Source organism: Sapajus apella, unplaced genomic scaffold, assembly GCF_009761245.1.
Source record: "Sapajus apella isolate SASKATOON/1434 unplaced genomic scaffold, GSC_monkey_1.0 scaffold24, whole genome shotgun sequence".
Lineage (NCBI taxonomy): Eukaryota > Metazoa > Chordata > Mammalia > Primates > Cebidae > Sapajus > Sapajus apella.
Window position 1 is genome coordinate 25,945,531 of NW_022436964.1, and position 24,326 is coordinate 25,969,856.

A 24,326-nucleotide genomic window follows, 5' to 3' on the forward strand; every position below is an offset into this window, starting at 1 on the left:
AATATACAATCTGACTTTGTTAAATCTCTTATTTTACCCTATATCCTATATGCTCACAAAATATTTTTTTTCTAAAAACCAAAAGGTATCCAGAGAAACCCATTTCTCTCAAAAGCTGGAATTAACTCCAATAGGTCATATTACCTTCAACCACAACTTATGTCAGTAAAGTCTGCAAAACTACTGTTTTTCACTTGAACTGCCCAACTCATTCCAGCCGCTCTACCATTTCCCATGACTTTGTAGGTTTGGTTTGAAAATCTCATCCAGGTACACAATCTTTGAAGGCTCTGTGCCTGGAATTTGAACCTATTTTATGTTGTTTCTATATAAATGTTGTAATATAGCATCAATTTTAATTTTTAAATTCCTACTTCTAAGATCTGTGATATTTTGAGACAGTAAGTTGAATACAGAATTTTTCATACTTCTACAATTTCAATCAGCAGCTAACCCCAGTCTTCTACTATACTTCCTTATCAGCGCAGTGATTTATTTTGTAAAACCCAGGATGCTGAAAGCAAACACTGGATGAGCCTGCTCTTTCCATTAATTCCCACTCTACAAAAGCTGCTCCCCATTAAGAACAAGTTAGTTAGCTTCCAGAGGACTCCTAATTAACCCTGCAGTTCATTTTATATCTTTTTATCCTTATCTACACTCTCTGGTGATTAAAAATGTATTCTCTCTCTCCTGCTACTTCTCATTTTCCTCCTGCTCCAAATTACTGCAGTTGCGATATCAAGATCGAAAAGATTTCTTTGCAAAAGGAGATGGTGCTACAGCTTTTCATGGAACTCTCTAAAGCCAGGCGCGGTGGCTCACCCCTGTACTCCCAGCACTTTGGGAGGTTGACATGGGTGGATCACGAGGTCCAGAAATCAAGAACATCCTGGCCAACATGGTGAAACCCTGTCCCTACTAAAAATACAAAAGTAGTTGGGCAGGGTGGCATGCGCCTGTAGTCCCAGCTACTCAGGAGGCTGAAGTAGGAGAATCACTTGAACCTGGGACCTGGAGGTTGCAGTGAGCTGAGATCACAGCACTGCACTCCAGCCTGGCGACAGAGTGAGACTCTATTTCAAAGAAAAAAAAAAAAAAAGAAGGAAAAGAAAATCTCTATGTCCCAGGGACAGAAAGTATATATATTTATGTTTGTGTGTGTATATATATGTGTGTGTGTGTGTGTGTGTGTGTGTGTGTGTGTGTAAATATATATATGTATACACTGCCCATCTTTTAAAGTTCATCATTTATTATAACTCAATGGATAGATTATTACTAAAGATATTTAATTCAGGAACTTTCTATGTTATTTTTTTTCTAATCTGCTTCAGATCAGGGTTACTGTAGGGGATGATGGATAAGGAGTAGGATCTACAGTCCTACTACCTGCTTTCAACCTTGGTTTTGCCCTTACAGATTGAGTTTTAACAACTAGTTTATTGAGACTTCTGTCGTTTCATTGACAGAAAATAGGTAATAATAGTTCTATTTTGGGAGAGCTAGGGAAACTTAAATAATAACATATAGGACTTAGATTGTGCTTGACACAAAGTAACAAGCAATTCACAAAGATTAACTGTGACCATTCTATTATTATTAATTACATAAAGGGTCAATCCTTTTTCCTGAGAGATTCAAGATCAGATGCAGAAAATTTGCATAGAGTACAAAAATTATAAATAAAACAAAAAGTATATCATTATACAGATGTTTCTATATGCATGACCTATTTCTAAAAAAGATGTGTAAGAAAATAGAAAAAATGTGTTAAAGTCAGAGTGTAGAATTGGGGGAACAGATGATAATGTGGAAAGAAAACTGACTTTCTCTTTATTCCTTTATTTCATCTTGGTATTCCCCCCCCACACACACACACTATTCACTGAGTATGAATTACTTTAAGTTTTTTAAAGAATTTACAGGTTTTTTGAAATACAATGCTAATTTTTTTTGTCTTCAAAGTCTGTTATTTTCATCAAGTCATACAGCTACAATCTTCCCTAGAAATAGTCTCATCTGTCAGGCCTGCCAATCAAGTCCTATTGGTCTGGATTGGTAAGTCCTCCTACTAAACACCTCCTGGACATAGTCTTTTCCCACTTATTGCTTTAAACTCTGTCCTAATAATAAGCAGTGTCAAGATCATGCTAAGCGAAGAGATCAGCTTTTCACTGCAAGGTCTGAAAAGATGGTGGGACATGAAGGAAATAGCAAACAACATGGTGTCAGAGATAAAGAACGCACTTCAGGAAAAAAGTTGGGACAAAAATATGCATTTGCATTGAGACAAGAATTACAGCTGGAAAAGTAAATGAACTGCCGAGTGAGACGACAGTATAGAAACTTGGTAAAGATGCAGAAAACGTTTGAGAAGATTAAGGAGACACTAAAAAGAAGGAAAATGAATTACAGAAGGGGTTGGTCAATTGCCATCTTCTGGAGGACAGACAAGATTGTGTGTGTGTGTGTGTGTGTGTGTGTGTGTGTGTGTGTGTGTGTGTGTTCCATTAAATTACACTGTGAAAGTGTCAGCTCTCTTTACTACTGCAGTGTGGTTAACTGAATCAGTGCCTCCCAAATGCCTTCTTCAGACCGTAGCTAGGGAACTTGTTAACTATATAAATTACTAAACTTTTCCCATTTGTGTAGCCCTGGAAATATACACTAAAAATTATAATACGTTACCAATGATTTCTAAATGAATATATTGACTATTTTGTCTCATTTAAGGGGCATTAGAATTATGGCATGGTAAGCTTATTCCCCTAAATGCAGTGCTTTCTTAAAGTACAATTAGGAAATCTGATTAGCTGCAAAAATTTGGACTGGAAACGAAAGGAATGATTTTTTTTTTTTTTTTTTTTTTTTACTTTTCTGTTGTGAAGACCTATTTTCTGCTAGGATTGGTACCTGATACTTTCCACATATTTTATGTATTCTACTGTATAGATGAGGAACATGACATCCAAAGAGGTTAAGTGACTAAAAACTTTCATTAAAAGAGTGAGAAAATCATGAGACAGCTTTTAGCAGACTAAAAACGTTGGTGTTCTTTGATTAGACACACTGCCTCCATTGCCAAGCACGGAATATAGCCTTGGAGAATTCCCCTATTCCACCTCAATCTATTTTCACACTTTGGCAGCTGGTAGGCTATTCAGTTGGGTGCACCATCCTGTCATTTTTCAGGGATGGCGCTGGTTGTCCACGTCTCTCTCACCTTTCCAAAGGCTCCTATTTAAGATGTAACTTGAACGGCTCTAGGAGGCAGTGAGAAAGAATAAGAGATAGGTAAGAGGCAGTCATTCATTATCACAGAGGGCTTTGAGATATTTTTCACTTCAATACCTTGTCACAACTGTCTGGAAATAGACTTTTTAGGTACTTAATATAATTTATTGAGAGGCTACTAATTACAACTTTGACTCCATTACTCGCCTTGCCTTTTGTCTTGTTTGTCCCTGGAGGTTTCCAGGTGAGGTTCTGGCTTTAGGAAACAAGATGCAGCATAATTTAGTCAAGTGACATTCTCCTGGGGACTGGGTTTAAGAGACTGAACACCAGAATTCCCTGGAGGTCTCTTCATCTTAATTATAGCTGTTCTTTCAGATTTCCAAATAAACTCCAATGTTCTTTGCATTTTTCCCCTCCTCCTTTTAAAAATTTTTTAGAGATAGGGTCTCACTCTGTCACCCAGGCTATGATGCAGTAATGTAACTATAACTCACTTTAGCCTCCGCCGCCTGGGCTCAATTGGTCTTCGTGCTTCTACTTCCTCAGTAGCTGGGACTACATGCATACACCATCATGCTTGGCTAATTTTTTATGCAGAGATGGGGTATTGCTATGTTGCCCAAGCTGGTCTCAAACTCCTGGCATCAAGTGATTTTCACCCACTGCCATTTATGGGACTTTATAAATGTCTCAAACTGCAAGTCAGATTTTTATACTCGTTTTATTTTTAATTCCCATGCAATCTTCTATTTCCACGGTTGGTGCTTTAAACTAATTTCCTAATCCAATATTCTTACCTTACTTTCCCTTTCTTTTAAAGAGAATTATAAAAATGCTTCATACGTTCAACATTGAAATGAGACAGCTAATAAATTTATTGTAAAAGTATTCATATCCCACTAATTTTCAAAGGGACTTGAGGTGCCTTATAAATAATCATATATACAGAAGAAAAAAATCAAGAGTAGAATAGTAAAGAAAATTTGAGGTTAATACCACTCACTCATGTCATTAGGCACTGTATGCTTTTACAAACAAATTGTAAATTTGTTTTAGGGTGTCCTAGTACCAAACTCAAAAAGAGAAATATCAATTACATGATACATAATATCTATATATTTATGTTATAAAACATAAAAACACCAGCTTTCATGTTATGTAGGGAAGAGAGCGTGATGTGGCACTAAAGGCCAAGAGAAATTAATCTCATTTGGCCTTCATAAAAGGGACTAGGTTTAAGAGACTGAACACCAGAGATAGGGTCTTTCTCTGTCACCCAGGCTATGATGCAGTGATGTAACTGTATCTCACTTAACTATAGCTCAATGGCCTTCATAAAAGGCCAATGAGATTAATTTTGTTACATAGTAGTCCGGTAGACATTTATAGTGGAATGTGGCAAGGAGATTGATAGAGCCCTTTATAATGACTAACATCTGTGTATCCTGTGATTTCTAGTAGAATTCAGGCCTTATTTAAACATAAAATGTAGAGTATTTGGGGAACTGACTAGAATTTTTTGCAGTGTTACGTCGCTTATATTTTCCTTCACAAAAGAAGTTTTGAGAAGAATTTGGAAAGATTAGTTACTACGTATTTCTGGAACAGCCTGTGTCTTGGCTTAAATTATTCTCGAAAAATAGTTGCACGTCTCTGTACCTAAAACAGAATAGAGTTTAAGGTGATTGTGAGTTACCTGTGACCAGAATATCAACACTCTTGTTCATGTAATAAAAGAAATATTTGACTAATGTTACAAGTCAGATAGAAGGGAATGGACCATGGCAATAATGGCAGATGGCAAATTAAGATTGCCAGGATGATGCAAAAATTAGAAGCAATTTATGTGAATTTCCTCTTTCTTGGAAATACTTACATATTGGCAGGCCAAGGTTGATCCACCCTTGTTTTAGTAATCTGAACTAGTTTGTGAATTACCTTTTTCACTCTTACTGTTTTACAGATTCAGAATGGTACAATGGGACCTTTAGGAACTGAGTAAGAATTTATTTTATAATCCATTAAGTCACTTCTAAATGTGTCAAATATTTTGTTCTTTATTATGTCATTGAAGCAACACGATTTAAGTGAAAATTCATCAGAAAAAGTCTTATGAAATGATGTATTGGCACTTAATTTTTAAAATCGAATCAGTCAATATATGTTTTTAACTTTTTATCAGGAAAATTGTTATTTATTTAATAAGCCAAACAGGGGTATAGTTTTTTTCTTTTTTTTTTATTATGCCTTAAGTTCTGGGATACATGTGTAGAATGTGCAGGTTTGTTGCATAGGAATACACGTGCCATGGTGGTTTGCTGCACCCACCAGCCTGTCATCTACATTAGGTATTTTTCCTAATGCTATCCTTTTCCTAGCTCTCCCACCCACCAAAGGCCCCAATGTATGATATTCCTCTCCCAAACAGGCGTATAGCTTTATTAGTCTTAACTACTAATTGGTGGACATAAAAATGAACTAATCTGAAATGTCTGGATTTATTGCAGTATTGGTAAAAACCTCATCTCTAAAGAATGTCAAGTCTTATTTGGAAAAGCTTTTCAGGAATTCCTTCCTCACCCTGTCTAATTTCTCAGATAGTGCTTAACATTTTAGGGGAAGAGTGCATTTACATTATTATTTTCAAATAGAACTGCATGAAATGGATAAAGATTGAAAAGAAACGTAATGCCCAGGGCTAGCAAAAATGCAGAGAGAGAGACTATAGACTTTTTGTTGGAGTATAAGCTGGCATAGTCACCTAGTGGGCAATTTGACAGGGTAAGAGGTACACAGACTCCAATTCACCAACTGTGTTTCTACTTCTAGGAATTCATCCAGAGAAAATAGAAGGACAAATTAACAAAGGCACTTATGTAAGTTTTCTCATTAGCGTACTCTGTCTAATAAAGAAAAATTAGAAACAATCAAAATACCTAATCAAGGGAACTAATTTAAAAATTGCAATAAATTTAGGCCATGAGTTTTATTAAACCATTAGGAATTTATTTTATATAATAGACATAGGAATATGTTCACAATGTGCTCTTATTGAAAAGAGAAATTTATGAAAAGTACAGACATAGGTTTAAGGTAGTCTGGTATAAATCTTACTTCTGCTACCAAGTGACTGTCATAGGGGCTTAGACAGCCCTAGGCATTAGTGTTTTTTTTTTTTTTTCCTAATTTCCATCAATTACATTCAGTCTATTTAAAAATTTTAGTGCATTTAAATATCATTTTATATATGATAAAATGAGGCTGATCAAGTGAAATAATGCTGAGTAAATTTTCCAAATACTTGAAATAAATACTAGCAATAATGACAATGAAGCAAAAACACGTGCGTGCACACACACATGCACACACACGGGCACACACATTCACACATGTACACACACATGCACATACACACACACATGCACACACACATGCACAGAAATCTAGAACTATCAATAGTATCCACAGTAATTTCTAAGAACGAAGACTAGAAGAATTTTACACTGTAGTATTATTATTGCTTATTTTTACTTTCTATATTTCCCCAAAAAGCACACATGTGTTTTTAAAAGTTAATAAAGGTAAATTATAAAGTATGCATTTTATTACATATTTTAAAATAGTATCAGTAAGTTTGGTTTATAAATACATTTTTAAATTTAAAAATACATTATGGTAAATTGCAAAGAATAAACTATAGGGACAATAAAATTTTTCAGCTGATGTTTTTCTAAGGAATTTTCATAAAACTCAATAATCTTTTTTCCCATTTCATTACAATCCCCAAAATTCATCAGCTTTTTATAATTACTGGTAGAATTAAAATGATAGAAAAGGTACACAAGCCTTTCACCGCTCTTAAGTTTTAAGATACATAAAGAGATATCACAAAGGACTTCACTTTCCAAGCATATATTTTCATGTACATACTTTTTAAGGAGAACTGCTTTCCCTTATGAGCTTCTGAACTATAATAATGAAAAAGACAATGTTTACCTGTATTTTCAGAAAGATCACCATAGGCTTTTACTTATGTTTCTTTTATCTGTTATCTATAATGTACAATGTAGGTTTTCAAGAAATATTGAATCTGTACATGGCTTTGCCCTTCTTTTAACTGGAAATAAAATCACCCAATCCAAACTCCCGTAAGTTATCTAGTTGCAATTTTTTTGCTTTCTGTATTTTCTACTTCTTCCTTCATTTTTCTCTCTCCATTCCTTATCTTTTCTGTCTCAAGGAAAATACAGTCCTCCTTTCTGGGGCTAATGTCTGTCCTGTACCACAGATTTCATTTGTTATGCTTTCTTCTAGGTCCTTATTTAACAATTTCTTTCTCCTCCCTTTCCCTCATCTCTCTACTTTAACCTCAACATGTGGGCCATATACCAATACATTAATTCTGCGATAAATGACCCTCATTTTGCTTGCCTACACAATCCTCGTTGCATAGATATTGGGGTTATTATATGACAAAAGTAGAGCGGTTTTGAAGAAAACACAGTTTTATGCTGTAACAGAGATTATTCTAGAAAGGAAAATTATAAAATATTCCAGAGAACAAATGGAGACAGGCCCCTGACATGATGGTAGAGGTGATTTGGGACACCCTCTAAAAAGGTACTAGCATTGGAATGGATTGGAATGAGGTACTCTTTTTTGGCCAGAATAAATCACTATTTGAAGCAGTCATGTTCTATTCAGACACAGGAACACTAAACTGGTAAAAACTGAAGCACTGCTCCTAGGGGAAACATCGGACTGGGTTCCTGCCAGCCTCAGTCACAGTATTTTTATCAGCAAATCTATACCTAACCTTGTTTTACAGTTGTCTCTGTTTAAAGATGCCATATTTAATATGCTGTTGACTCATTAGCACTGAACTCACAGCCAGTAGTACTGTAACTCATGCCTCAATGAAGCTTATCTAATGCACGTATTTTCTCCATAGAGCACATTAGAGCACTTCATTATGCTTGGTGGCTTTTGTAAGCACTGAAAAGACCATTAAAAAAACACAACAATATGAAAAATGTGGCACTAAATTGTCAAAATACTTGCTAATAATATGAAGATTGAAACAGGAAGGCAGAGGGTTACCTTGGTTCAACTTAGTTGGCAATGTGTATTGAGTGACTCAAGGTTTTTACTGCTTTGCGTGTGTCCACAAGTGACCACAAAAGTGCCCTAAGTGTTGGTTTTCTGGTTACCAATAAATAGCAAGTAGTTAAATTTACACATATGAAGATCAACTGTGTATGTGCATACATACACATACATAGGCATGCATATATACATGTAGATAAATTTCATCTATATATATAAATTTTTTAGTAGTAAGAGTCTGTAACCTGGTGAAAGCCATGTTCTAGTAGGTAGTAATAATTTAACTCCGTGTTTAAAGAGATAATGTGACTGTAGGCTTTTCTATACCACTTTAAGCATCAGGGCAATCATTCTTACATAAGGTTATGCAGTGTTATTAGATGAATTTCCTAGGAAAGTAAAAGAATCACAGTATAAGAATGCAAAATTTGTTTTCTTTCCCATGAAAGAAAAGTAAAAACTTGGGATGCTGATTCACTAAGCCAAAAAGAAATATTAGGCTGAAAGCCAAGTCATGAAAGACACCGTCTTTGTTTTTGCTCCTAAGCAGATAACTACTAATGAATGGTTAAATATCTCCACAGGTAGTTATTCTATGTTCACCTTATCTAAGGTAAATTATGGTACAAGTCTGTACTTGTGCCGTACATAATTGACTGTTCCCCTACCTGTTCCTTTTCTCTTAAAACATGTAGATTCAGTCATCTGACCGTACCCTCCTCTCTTTCCCTCCAGCCAGCTTTATCTCCTTTAAATATTGAAGCCCTCAAAAATCATCTTTGGAGAAAGGCACAGGTCTGTCTCCTGGGCATGTCTTTAACAGCCTTGGCTAAATGAACTTCTAAACTGATTGAGGCCTGTCTCGGATACTTTTCGGTTTACATCCCATTATCTCATAAAGCAAAACAGTCTTTGTTCCAACATAAAATTGGAAATATTCAAGCAGTATCATTTGGATTTAGAATTTACATAAACTCTTGAGTTAACCAAAATGTAATTTTTAAATGCATATAAAAAACAAAACCCTAGTAAATGAGCAAGCAGATTTATTATCATTTTCACATCATAGTCTGAAAAATGGAGTGAATTCTGCAGAGCTACGTGTTTCTGAATCTGCCACCTATTAGTTTTGTAGTTTCTTTTGGGAGAGCTACTTAAACTTGCTATACATTATTGTCTTGACATTTAAAATAAGAGTAATGATTTATGTATATAATAGTTAATACCAATAGAGTCCTCAGAAAAAATGACATATAGTTATGTCATTCAACCCAATGAATGCCATTATTATTTTCATTAGCATTTTAATTATTCATAATAATTTTGATGCTAAGGAGATAAAATAACATCTGGAAGCCTTTTATTTGCTAATGTTAAACAACTAAAAATAGCTTTAAAAAAATTAAAAATATCCAAATCAATAGCGATTTTTGATTTAAGTAAAATGAGTAAGGATCATATTATTTAAATTTTAGGGGTTTCTCGTTCCTAACTTTCGTTTCTTTACTTTTCACAATGATGCCTTAGCACCTTTCAAAAAACATGCCCCTTTCTTCCTTCCACCTGGTTCCAGGACTCCATTACCCTGACACCCAGTCATCTCTCTCTTTAGGTCAGTTCCACTGAGCTGGGTGAATTGGCTTGGTCCAAACTTCACCTCATCCAATCCTTCTTCCAGCAGGAAACAAAGTCCGCACACAGTAAGGAATGTGTCTTTCAACTCATGTGCCATTTTTGCAGAAGCTTTTCAGACAGCTCCCTTATCAGTGATCTCAGTTTCCTACCCTTTAGATGGCTGTAGAGGCCTACATGTGCCGCATACAGACAATTTTATTCAAATGAAGTACACTTAAGAGCTTGCATTGTTTAAAGGCCCAATGATTCATGTAACTCCCATATCAGCACAAATGAGAAGTTCCTGCCTGAATGCAGCAGATGGAAATGGAAATTATAGACTCTGGTAAGGCAGACTATATTGCAGCTTAATGATTTGCATTTCAAAAGTTGGGAGTTCTCATATACACTAAAGAGAAAGAACAACGGGCTATATTAGATAGTTTTAGGTGATTGCATGACCTGGTGCTATTTAACTTGCCTGAGCCTCAGTCTTCATTACTGCAGCATTTATAAAGGTATCAAGCCTGTTTGAACTCATGTCTTACTAGGATGCTGCCAGGGTTGAGTGACATGTGGATATAAAGGTACTTCAGAAATTAGAATATTTCATAAATGCAATAATTTTTACATTTATAACACCTATACACTTTTCTGTTTCTATTTTCATATACACCTTGACTTTTTAATCATATCAAAGATCTTTTCTTGAGGTTACAGTGAACAGGATTTAACCCATAAGCAGCAATCTTAGCAATTTTCAAATTTCTTAGACATGTCTTAAGGTTTATATTTAAATCAGTGACAAAATTTTGTTTTCAGTTTTGGTTTCTGTCTTCTAAAACAGTGTCTCGGGTACTTGCTCTTTGATGAGACACTGTGCAAACATTGAAGGATATTAGAAAACAGAACAGTTTGTTTACCTCAGCTTTTTGTGGTCTGGATAATTTGCACACTGCTTTTCAATAAGCTGGTTTGTCTTCTTGTTTACACAGGCTGTGCTATAGCCATTTAAAGTTCAAAATTACTGCAAAAAAAGTAATTGATCCTCTACTTCAATATCCCTGCTGTTTCATGGGCTCTCTTACAATTGGGAGGAATCTATTTCTCACTGATGTTGAAAAACATAATAAGGTCACAGCAAGGAGGCTTTAGCTTCATTAAAGAACATTATTATAAAAATAAAATGATCGAGGGCAAATTGTTTTTGTCCTTGTGGTACTGTTTCTGCAGATCCACATTAATCTGAACGTTTAAAGCAACAATAAACTTGTTATGTCCTCTTTATCATTCACTTCACCATGGTAGCCCCTAGTGGTAGAAGGAGATGTCAGTTGCTCACTGCTCACGTTCCGGGGGATTTCTTCCTCAGTGGAATAAAAAGGAGGTAAGCTTCTTTGGAAATGAGAGCTATAGCCTGTCGATAACTAAATTTCTTTCTGCTTTTAACATATCAGAATTCTAGTGTCCAGCAAATGTAGATGCCAGCATTATTTAAAAACTGATTAAGCAGAGAAATGAATGGAAATTTTGACCCACTCCGGCTTCCATCTATCATGGGTGCCTATAACGCGATGACGAAGGAGGATTTAAGATAGAGAATCAGCGATTGCTCTATTAATCTAGTTTAACTGATACTAAAATCTGACAGAGCGAATTACAAGTTGCAGGCAGTAAGGCTTATCAATTCATTACTACTTTCAAGGCTCTACCTTGCTTTCTTTTTGCCTTTAGCTCCTGGCAAAGGACAGCCTTTTACAGTTCAATTTCTCAGTTTATTTTTGACTGCTTTTAATTAAATTTGATGGCCTGCTTCTTCACCACTGAAGTTATTGGAGTTGCAAAGCACTTTGCTGTTATAATGATAGCTCCCTTGATGTCTGTTCATTATTAACTGCTTTTCAAAAGTGCAGCTTTCAGCTCTCATTTTATAAATATTTAAATAACTGAATTTCTATAACGCAAATATCTGCACACAGAAGATAGGGATTCTGTTTGCTCATTTAATACATAGTAAAATAAAAATCCCTTTTTTGTAATGTTATATATTATAATATTAATTAAGAATGTGCCCTTAATTCATCCTTAACATATATTCTCACATGAATAGTGGCATCTCAAACAATGATCAATGACTTAAGAGTTATGACTCTCACATGTGTAATTAATTCTAGCAAAGTATCTTAAGAAAATAGATTAATTTTTATATGTAGATCAAGAAAGTCCTGATTCTTTCTGTTCTCAAGATGAAACGGAGTATATTCAAGAGAATTTACAAATTACATAATAGACTTACTGCTCAGGGAAAAAAAATGGTAGACTAAGAACAAAATTAAAAGCCTTATTTTTTTTTTTTTTAACAAAGACTGATGAATTAACAGGATGTATCAATCTCTTTTTCTTCAAACTTCAGAAAAATTATCGCAAAATAATTTTTAAAAAGGCAACTTATAGAGGTGAAAAAAACTAAAGATAGTAGAAAAGACAATAGTGTAATTGAGAGCAGCTGACACTGTGCATCCAACACTTTCTAACTCATTTAGCATCCATAACATTCTTATCATTAACTCCATTTTATAAATGAGGAAATGGTGAATCATTAAGCAATTTGCTGATTATCACATATTCAGTAAGTGGCAAAGCTAGTATTCAAGTCCAAGCAGTGTCATTTTAAAAATCATACACTCAATCCCTGTGCTATAATTTAATAAATTGTGGAACATGGGAAGCAGATGGAGAAGTGATTGATGCAGCAGGGCTGAGAAAGTACTGCCTATATGCCCACAGTGTGAAGCCACCAACAGAAATTAGCAAATCACTCAGAAAAACTTCAAGTAGCTCACCACTTGGAAAAAATGAGTGCTTTAGAAGGCATGAATGAAGTACAGTTCTGAAGAGAGTAAAATACCTAAGTGTTTTACTCTCTAAAGTGGTTGCTCTTTCTTCCTCTACGGTGCTCAGTTACCTCTACATGCCCATCACCTCCCTTTCTCTGAATCCCTTGAATCTGAGGTATGCTATTCTGGGAAGAAATTAAACCTGGTAAATATTAGATTTTGATCAGAGCTATTACTAGGAGTTCACATAATCAAGGGACCTGTAACCTTCTTTCCCTTCTTGGTTTCTAGAACACCAATTATATTACCCAAGTTCCATCCTAGAATTCCCTTGTGAAATATAAATGAAGAGCCATAGATCATCAGTCACTGACTTAGAATTTTAGCATGAGTAGCTGAGACCTACAGTAACAACTAAAAAGGACTGAGACAGAGATAATGTCTAGAATCAAAGAACAGGGAAAAATTACACATAACCAATATTAGAACGACAAAACAGTATGTGTTATCATAAATCAAAAATAAGTGTTATAAAAAATGGGTAACAGGAAAAGTTATCAGAAAAGTATGATAAATAAAATTTAAAAACCAGCAGAACATAAGACAAACCAAAAAAGGAGAACATTCTGTTAGAAACAGGGGGGACTATATCTTTAAAAAATGGCATTGTCTTGAAAGGCAAGAAAAGCTGAAGAGATTTTCCAGATTGAAGGAGACTGAAGAGTGACAACTAATAGCAATACATGATTCTAGGTTGGACCCCATACTGGAGGGAAATCATGCCATAAAGAATTGGCTCAACTGATGATAGAATACTAGCAGTATATTTTTACATCTAAGTATTGTATCCCTTACTACCATACCATAGTTAAGTAAGACTACCTTTATTCTTGGAAAATGCATATTGAAATATTTAGCAGTGAAAGACCATGAAATGTGTAACTTACAAATGACTAAGGAAAAAAAAGGACTCTGTGTGTGTGTGTGTGTGTGTGTGTGTGTGTGTGTATGTGTGTGTGTGTACGTACGTACGTACAGAAAAAGGAAGCAAATAAAGCAAATGTTAACTCTACAGATGATCTGGGTAAAGGGTAGTAAGGTGGTGGTGTATATTTTGACATCCTTTCTGTAGGTTAGAGTTCTTTTCAAATTATTTTTTTTAATGAGTAGAAGAGTAGAAAATAAAAATCAAGAAAATCTCTAAAAGGTTAAAACAAAGACACAAAGAGATGGAAAATGGCAAAAGACAGGAAAAGGAGAGCAATTCAAAAGGTCCAATAGCTGATTAAAAAAGGAAAAAAAAAGAATTGTGACAGCTGTAAGACTAAATTATCAATGAATCAATGAAGTTATAGAAGAAAATTTCTGAGCACACACAAAAAAATCCATCTCCAAACAAAATTAGTTCCATACAGAGGTATATCGAGAAATTCAGAAATATTCAAAAGTTTCCTACAAAGAAAAAACATACAACAAAACAATTTAAAAAGTAAAACAAGTCACCTACAAACAAAAAGGGAATCAGGCTGGCATCAAAATGATGCTTTCATAATTGTGAGCAAGAATAATCTTCAACTTACAATCTTAAGAAAATGCTCAATCAAGTAGATGGAAGGGTGGAGGCAAGCTCTTTGAACAAAAGTATGCATCTAATGTACACTTCTCGTGTGCCATATTTCTTAGAAAGCTACTAGAAGTTGTACTTCTGCACATATGAGGTACTAAAATCAAGGAGAATGAAATGCAATATAGGAACAAGAAGTCTAACAGAGAAAAGCAAAGACAGGTAGTCTTAGAGAGCAACCAGTGAGGTGGGAGCAGAAGGATGAAAGGCTAGAGAAGTGAAATCTAAACATATGAAGAATGGAACTCAAATATTTTGCTTTTGTTTATTTGAAATTTGATATAGTCAATGACAACCTTATAAACTTCAGGAAAAACAAAGATATGCTAAAAAATGTAAAGCTGGAAAACAGTATTTACAAGTTATAATCGTGTATATAGGAAATACTGATTTCACCAGGAACAATACATTGAAAGAATAGTGGGAAGACAGTCCTGTAATCAGTGTACCTGTTCTAATTCCTATGTAGGTATCATAATAGGAAGTTATCAGGTAATGTTTAAAATTGATTAATCAAGATAATAATACAAGCATATTAAATTAAAAATGATTTATGTAATTATCAAAAGAACCAGATACAATAGCTGAACATTGCTTTCTCTATTGAACAGGACTATAGCATAGAGAAGCGTCAAGCTAGGTGTCATTATTCTGTGGCTGTTATTATGCCTCTTAATACTATTTGATTACTAGATCATGAGTTTCTATTTATAAAAATAAAAACAAATTTTACAGTTAGAACAATTCATGTTTCTACAAAAGCCCTAAAGTCATTACAACAATACAGTACACTGATGACACTTCCCTTGCCCGAGTTCTTTGTTCATAAACTTTTTAGAAGAAACATGGTCCAAAGTTATATATAGCATGCTTTTGAAATAAAAACCATCTCCTATCAAAAGGAGTTTTTAAAAAGAGCCTAGATGTTCGTATTATCCTTTGTATCTCTAAAAATAAATGCTTTAAAAATTAGGATATACCTTTTGACATATTTGAAAGTCAAAGTTTTGAGGATTTCAGTACGAAGATAGGCATATCATATATCTCTACTTTTTATGAAATGTTGCTACTAATGTTAAAAGTATGATTGAATGAAGCACCTCCTGTCCTTACTTTTAACTCTTACCTAGAGTGCATGAAATAGGAATCACCTCATGTGTTAGTCAGGATTTGTAAATTTCCACAAATAAAATATGTTTACTGTAATTTCTAAATAGTCAATATCCAGTAGCAATACCTTTGACTTTAGCAGCTGGTATATAATGGACTATATTACAGTGTTTATCTTATAACTAGTATGTATTACAGATAGTGTTATTTAACTATTATAGCAGGTTGTAACACTACAAAATTAAACTATCACACATCTACAATTAGCTCACAAATTTTAGTGGTAATGATCACTTATTATACTATAGAAAGTCAGTAATTGCCCATGTGCTGCCTAAAAATGTGAGGAGGCTCTTATCACAGGGTCAGATGAAATTCTTGCCTTATTAAATAGAAATTCACCTATTTCCTTCTCCAGGAAGACTAAACTGTCTATATTTAATATAGTCAAAGTTGAGCTTCTAAGGTAGTCCATCATCTCTACCAGGCATGGATCTAGGGAATAGGAGGGTGACTGCTGAATTTTTGGTAATTCAAAAGGTTCTATATTATATAATCTTTGAAGATTGATTTGTGGTTTTGGCTAAGTAAAAAATTATTTGCTTCACTTCACATCAGTTTTTTTAAAAGCATGTTTTTATTATTATAACAGTATATTAAATATAGTGGTCTTTTTCAGTTCTCATTTTTTTCCAACATTCAGATGACAATACTTATTTTTTAAAAACTCTTCTACCTTAACCTACCTGCATTTCTAAACTGAGATTATTCCTTCTCTCACTCATTACACTAAATTCTAATGTCCATGTCTCAAAACAATTTTATTCTAGCATCTTTTTTCCTTTTATCTTTGTTTCACTATAATTACTTGTGAGAAACAATCTCAAATCTATGTATTAAGCTCCAACTTTTTTTTTTTTTTTTAGTTAGGGTCTGGCTTTATCACCCAGGCTAGAGTACAGCGTCATGGTCATGGCTCACTGTAGCTTTGAACTCCTGCACTAAAGAGATCCTCTTCCCTCATCCTCCTTAAGTAGTTGGGAGTACAGGTGGACAACATGCCTAGCAATTTTTTTAAAGTTTTTGTAGAAATGCGGTCTTTCTATGTTGCCCAGGCTGGTCTAGACTTCCAGCCTCAAGTGATCCTCCTGCTTCATGCTCCTCAAGCACTGGGATTACAGGTGTTTAACACTGAGCCTGGTCAATTTCTCTTGTAAGTTTCAGGCTTGTACTTCTAAATTCTATCTATCGTATATTTACCTAATATTTTCCCACCAAGTCACGCTCTCAAAAACTTAGTATGAGCAAAAGAAACATGAATATTTTTTGAGAATGATAACTGTATGATAGTGCAAATTAACAAAAGAAAAAAGGAAGATATAAAAGAGGCCGTGAAAGAGGACTCAGATCACGGAACAGTGTTTTCATTAGGAAATACAAGTTGAATGCACACAACAGAGGAAAAGAACAGAAGCGACAAAGAAAAAACAAACTCGATTTAAAATTTTGATGAATGTGAAGATAATTTTATCTTTAACAGAAATGGTAGAAATAAAAATTGTAAGCTTCAAATATATATGACTTATTGTTGACAAAAATGATAGTTGAAAGTTAAAGTCAAAGTTTCTAACTAGGGTTAACGTGAAGATTTCAAGAAAAACGTTAAGATCTACAGATGCACGTGCTTTGATAAAGCAAAGGTATAGTTTACTCATTAGCATTTGTTTACAAAGATAAAGGCCACACAAATAAAATTTGTATTTTAAGCTATACATTTTCAGCATCATAAACTGGAATTTTATTACAAATGAAAAAAGTTTTCCTGTAATACACCAAGATTTGTTGTAATAGTTTCAACAATTGTTGATTTGTAACCTTGAGACTATTAGTGTTGTGGAAAGTTAAATATAATTAGTTATTGTTGGAAAAGGTGTTCATTGAAGTTTATATTTTATATGCCTTAAAAGATTAATTTTGCTTATTAGTTTTGTGATATTTAAGCACTGCTATAAACTTCACATATTTGGGAATAACCATTATATACCTAAGTATAAAATATTGAGTATTTCTATATTAAGTTACTTGTGATTTCACTGGGGGATATAACACAACGTAAACTATACCCATTGCTGGAGGAAGAGCATGAAATAAAGAAAAACTCTTTGGGTGAACACTTAAGACCCACCTAAATCAATCTCGGTGCTTTCTTTTCAGAATTAATTTCCATTACTACCCTTTATTAATGAAAACATTGCTAGCCATCCTTTCCTACATGTCCTCTACATTCAAACTCATTATTTGTATATATACTGTTTCCAACATCTGCAATGCCATTCCCAGCACACAGATTTGCCCTATTAGATTTATATGAAATTCAGCTTCCCTCAAGAAGCCTTCTCAGTTGCTTTAACGTAAATTAGTAGTCTGTCTTCTGGACAAGAACTGGCGTTTTCTCTCTCCTTATCCTTTACCACCAAACACTAACAGCATGGTTATTTAAAGGAGTGTGTGTGTGTGTGTGTGTGTGTGTACATAACATAGTATTTAGTAGTATCTAAATACACTGAGCATCCACTATGATGGATAACACATTACATAATGAAGTATATTATTAGTATCTGTATTTTCCCACACATCTAGTGCAGTGCAATGTTCACAGTACATTCTTAATATTGTTTGAAATATTCTGTCTTTCTTTTGTCATTAAGAGCCATCCTCTTCAGAGGCAGCCTGAATTTTCTAGCTCTAGCTTATTTTCATGTCATTTGCATTTTCTTGAGATATGTGAATGAAAGATACAGAGAAAGAAAATGCAGTTGAGAGGCTGGTTTATTGCAAGCAAATTCACCCAGATTTTACTACATATTGTTTGGAAGTCTAAGTTGTTTGAGTACAACTAACATAGAATTTGTTTTTATGTATTCTAGGCATATATTCTTAAATGACTACCGAACTCTGCTTCATGTGATCAACTTTTCGTCTTCTGATCATTTTCAATATTTTATTATACTTTGAAAAATATTACAGTTCTCCAGAAAATACAATGTCAACTGGTAAAATTCAACCTCACTATAGTTGTTGGCAATATTAAATAACTTTTGTTGCTACATGATGTTAGCTGCAGCCTCAATTTCAGATCATGAAATGTTATTAATATTACATGATTAGAATTAATTTCCAGATCAATGAATCAATGCTATCTTAATATTCTGTGCCTTTATAGTTTTCATACTACATTTATTTTGTGAGTGGATTTCATAAAAAGAAGTTGCTTTCTGTTGCCAAGCTCATTATCTTGGGTTTTTGTCCAAAAACGAATTCCCTTTGTTATCAAAGGACAGAGAGAACACCTTATGAACTATTGAACCATGCTGATTTAATGGGAAGACCACTTACATTAAAGTGGAAAGGAGGGAATTTTCTTTGCAAACACTTAAAGATCCTTTACACAAAGTAAAGCGACATTTTACTATGGGAACAACAACCACGAAGACAGACTCACAGTGCCATAAAGTGGAAAAATGAGTAACATGGAAAAATCCATTGCTACTAACATTATTAGAATATTAACTAATCTGAATATTTTGTTTGTAAAATTGACTAGTGATAGCTGACCTTGTATTTGATGAAAGAAAATAAAGAACAAAGTTAATTTTGCACCTAATTCAGTAGCAGTCAGCTCTCTCTATATACACACAGACATGCACACACATACACAATTTGCATTTTGAAAGAAAATTTATTTTCTTATTTTTCGAAGCCACCTATTTTCTCTAAACTTGATGCTTTGGTAACTTATCTATTATTTTCACTTGGTAATACCAATTAGTTTTCACACCTATAAAATGCTTAAAAATTTATATTTGTAAGAGGCTTTCACACATATACTAGTCGATTCATAAAATGGAGACAATTTAGAAAAAAGTAAATGATTTAAGTCTCAGGTTTGAAAAGACTTACATGCTTTGGTCTGTGTAACTCGTATATAGCGGAGTACATATTTGAGCCTCAGCAATAGATACCGTAGCTGCCTGCTACACCTATTTTACTATGTCACTAACTCTAAACTATAATTGCAGTCATTTCTTTCTGTGATCCTTCTAGTTTCCACTGAATGTTTGTTAGGTCCCACATTTATGATGTGTATATTGGGGGAGAAGAACAGAAGATTGAATGAAGAATTATCAAGAGTAAATTCACTAATTACACAGAAAGAAAAGGAGAACAATTAATATGCTCATATTCACAAACTTGCCCTTCTGACCATTAAGGATAACTTGAGCCTGCTCAATCAACCTGGGTAGCCCTTCAACTACACCTCTCACTATCAAAGATTATTTGCTTTTTGAAACTTGATCATGGGGAAGGCCAAAAGAGAAAACACTTTTTTTTTTTTTTTTTTTTTTTTTGAGACAGAGTCTCACTCTATCACCACCAGGCTGGAGTGCAGTGGCACAATCTCAGCTTATTGCAACCTCCACTTCCCGGGTTCAAATGATTCTCCTGCCTCAGCCTCCCAAGTAGCTGGGACCACGGGCATGCGCCACCACACTCAGCTAATTTTTGTATTTTTAGTAGAGACAGGGTTTCACCATGTTGGCCAGGATGGTCTCTATCTCTTGACCTCATGATTTGCCCGCCCCACCTTGGCCTCCCAAAGTGCTGGCATTACAGGTGTGAGCCACCATGCCTGGTCGAGAAAACACTTTTAAAGAAGTTTCTGAAAGAGACAGAACCTGGATGCAGTTGAATTAATTGGCGATACTTCCCCTAGGAAGTTTCCGTTTAAAAAGTTACATAGAGCTACGTGATGAATGTGGTCTACTTGTACAACACAGCATGTTCAAAAAAGAGAATATGAGTTATGAGTTATTTAAAAATTACAGCTGGGCTGTTTTGCCCTAGTACTGCTCTAGATTTTGGATGACACAAGTCACAATTTTATGAGGACATCCACAGGTAATGGACAGTACTCATAATCAAGGTTATACTCATTTACCACTGAGTTTAGGAGTCACATACTCAGTCTGTAGGAAAAAAAACCACCGAAACAAAAACGCAGAGCATAAGAAGTACTGTGAGATAAAGCAGAGCTATAGAAATGCTCCACTTAGGGATGGGAGCTCCAGAAGAGTCTTCCTGAAGAAGATACACGAATGAGACCTCAAGGGAGGAAGGAAGGCAAAACCAGACATCAGTACTGGAAATAGTTTAGGATACCTGCGGTTCATTTGGTATGCTGATCTAGTACAAAATTAGAGTGTGCATTTGGTTAGAGTGACAGAATTGGGAATATCGAAGCCACTGACATAGGTGAAATCATTCAAATGGAATACACACTGAGAGTAAGAAAGGCAAGAATGGACCGGGAAACCATAGTCTAAAGAAAGAATTGCAGGGGAAAAAAACAAAGCATTGAAACAGAAGTAACTTTCAACATTTGATGAAGAATGTATCTTCTTGTGATTACATAATGGTGTAATTTTTATTAAAAATGCAATAATTATAAAGTTTAAGTGTATGATAAAAGATAGCACTGAGTATATCAAAATGGTTATTCTGCTTAAGCTTGACACAAATACAGTATTTAAATTTATGAAACATGTATTATTTATACTTTTCCACAAAATGAAGTGTAGCAATATGTGAGCATAATATGTATGTTTATCCATTTAAACAGGTCAACTTTAATTATTATAAATACTATTAAAAGCACATTTCTGTATAGTTACCCTTAAAGGCCCTACTCAAATTTCATTCCTTTAAAAGGAGTTTGCACACTTATTAAATAGCAATTTTTTATTTTTTATTTTTGAGATGGAGTCTCACTCTGTTGCCCAGGCTGGAGTAGAGCAGTGCAATCTCAGCTCACTGCAACCTCCACCTCCCAGGTTTAAGCAGTTCTCTGCCTCAGCCTCCTGAGTAGCTGGGATTACAAGTGCGTGCCACCACATCTGGCTAATCTTTGTATTTTTAGCAGAGACAAGGTTTCACCATCTTGGCCAGGCAGGTCGTGAACTCCTGACCTCATGATCCACCTACCTTGCCTTCCCAAAGTGCTGGGATTACAGGTGTGAGCCACAGCACCCAGCCAAATAGGAATTATTATCTTGACTCTCCCATGTTCTTATTTAAACAAGAGTTTATATTTTTCCCTAGTACAAAATAAAAATATATTTAAATATGCTTTTTACTCAAATACAGAATTTTACTCTAATTCTGTATAATTTGATTTTAACACCTCTAAAAATATGGTGACTATTTCTTCATGACCTCATTATTCTTCTATAATCCTATTTTTATGAAACAATTTCGATGACCATTTTCAAAACTAGATTTTTTCTTACAAAAAAATTTCACTGTGAAAACAGCTTAAAAATAAAAAGAATTAAAAATAAAATTACTACATTGATCTTTCCTTTTATCTTTCTCTATGTACACATAAACGTTATAAAGACACTTTAACACGATCTCCAACATTTAAATATATGCCTGCTCCTTCTTTCATGTCAGAAGTATTTTTTCTCAAGCATGTGCTTTAATAGTTCTGTAGAATTTTACTATTAGAAAATAATCTTTTATAAGTTTTACACAAGTATATACTTGGGCTATTTATTAACTTTCACTAGTATTAAAATGACTAAAAACCTTGATTCTATTTAAATATTTTTAGACACTCCTAATTATTTTCTTACAGTAAATCACAAGATACAGAGTTGCTGTTGAGAAGGGACTGAGGCATTTGATACATGGACCAAATACTTATTGCATGTTTCTTGTATCTTTTTTATAGCATTTGTCCTAGTAGTGTTAATAAGTTTATCTTCCTATTCTTTGAAACCCTGGAAGACAGATTTCATGTGAATTTGCATAAGTTATTTATAGGCCTACCATGTAGTTCTTACAGTGTATAAAAGTCATTTTAAAAAATAAGCTGTATAATATGTATATGTCATTCCCTAAACTGTTATTCTATTCAGTTTACCAAAGTTTCATATTAATGTCTCTAATATGATGTGATGAATATATTCTGGTTATGGATTCCTGAAGGCACAGACTCGGAGAGGATCATAATTGGAATTGGAGGCAGAGTTCTTACCTCTTGTAATGTTAAGACTGGGAATTGAGGAGTCTTTTGAGTTGCTGGATTATCTGCTCACCCTTATTGCCCAACTCTGGAAGTGACAAAACCTGACGTCCTGAAGGGTATGCAGCCCTCAGGTTACTACCATTAAGGTGAACAGTGTACCAGCTGAAATGCTTAATGGTAACTCTGGTTCCCCAACTCTTGATCACTACTACAAACAGCTTTCATGCTTACAAAGTTTCATCATTTACTGTACTTGTAGCTCATGTATTTTTATCCTCAGTTCAGAAAGAAATCCATTCATAGTTACCTATTCTACAACCTGAAATTAGGTGGATTAAAAAGTATATGCATTGACTTAAAGACACTATCAAAATTATAATTCTTTAAATTATAATCTTTTAAAGAAATGCAGTGTGTTTATGTTTTGAAAGAGTAAAAGGTTGATGGAAGTACATCATTAATTCTGTAGATAAACATCTGGAAGACGCACACCTTGTGTCATGGAAAACTAGCCAACTCAGTCATACTGAACTTACCTGGAGCTGAAGCCCATCGCTTCCCTCGGTGCTGGTGCCAACATGCTGTCAGTCAGATACCTCTAACTGGAATCTCACGGGCCAGGAACTGCTTGCCTTTTATTTCTACCTGGAAAAAAATATAGTGTCAGTCATTTTTTTTCGTGTTCCTTGAGGCATTATAAGATATTCATTATGTTATCTTTTCCTGTCACATTACTCATTTATCAGAATGCTCAATACAAAGGAAAGAAGCATAAACTCTTCACCTCTATAATTTACACCTGAGTGATTAATAGAGCACCTGTATAAGTCAAAGGGACCATCTATATTTTATCTCCTATAAAATGTTCCTTATAAAAGGTTATTTATTATTGGAGCACAGTCATTCCTATCCATTAGGTTTAAGTAATTGATGTGTTAATTTACAAAGCCATTTTCTATATAGCGTCCTTGCAAACTGTAAATCAAAATACATTTTTAAACTCCAGAGAGAAGCTGATGTTGAAAATAATTCATTTTCTGAGTTCTTTTTTAAATCATGAAAAGTAACCTCAATAGGAAACAGAATTTAATAATGCAATTCCATTAGTTTTATGCCTGTGCTCTTTTGTATTTAACTGGAGAGACACTGATGAAGAACACTAATGTTTTCTCAAACGCACCAGACTGTTGCTACTATGCTCTTATGACAGAAATAGACAGTTTGACCTCATGATAAAAGTTATTGGCTTGACAAAAACCACAAAACTGGGCTCCTGTATGAATGGAGTGTGCCAGGTAGGGCCTTAACTGCCCACAAATAGAGCTACTGACCTTTAGTATTTTAGCCTTGCTCCAGTTTGGTATACAACTAGATAGTTACTCTAAAAATCCAAGAGATATAGCAACTGTTGTAGTCTTTTTGTTGTTTGTGCAGTCTTTGCTTTGTCTGTGTCCTCCTCCCCAAGATTTGGAGTTTGGCACTGAGCTGAATTCGTGATGAAGATCCTGCAATTTGCTTACCTCCTTTTTGATACTCACTGCTTATCTGAATCTTCAAAACCAGGATTGACCAGGTCAATAAACCCCATTTCTTGATCTACCTGCCAAAGTACCCATTTACCCATTTACAACAAGAGTTGTACCTACTTGGTATTAACTGCTTGTTTGGATCATCACCTGATGCATGGTAATACCCTCTGTGAATC

The 24,326-nt window shown here is 34.5% G+C and overlaps 1 protein-coding gene across 42 annotated transcripts in view; it reads right to left on the reverse strand.

Moving 5' to 3' along the window:
- The window catches only part of PTPRD (protein tyrosine phosphatase receptor type D), a 2,321,819-nt gene that overhangs the window by 1,588,387 nt on the left and 709,106 nt on the right, over window positions 1–24,326 (reverse strand). For all 42 annotated transcript variants that reach the window (XM_032290736.1, XM_032290738.1, XM_032290724.1 and 39 more), the window contains one exon: window positions 23,158–23,266. The gene's annotated coding sequence lies outside the window, so the exon portion shown is untranslated. The remainder of the gene's footprint in view (window positions 1–23,157; window positions 23,267–24,326) is intronic.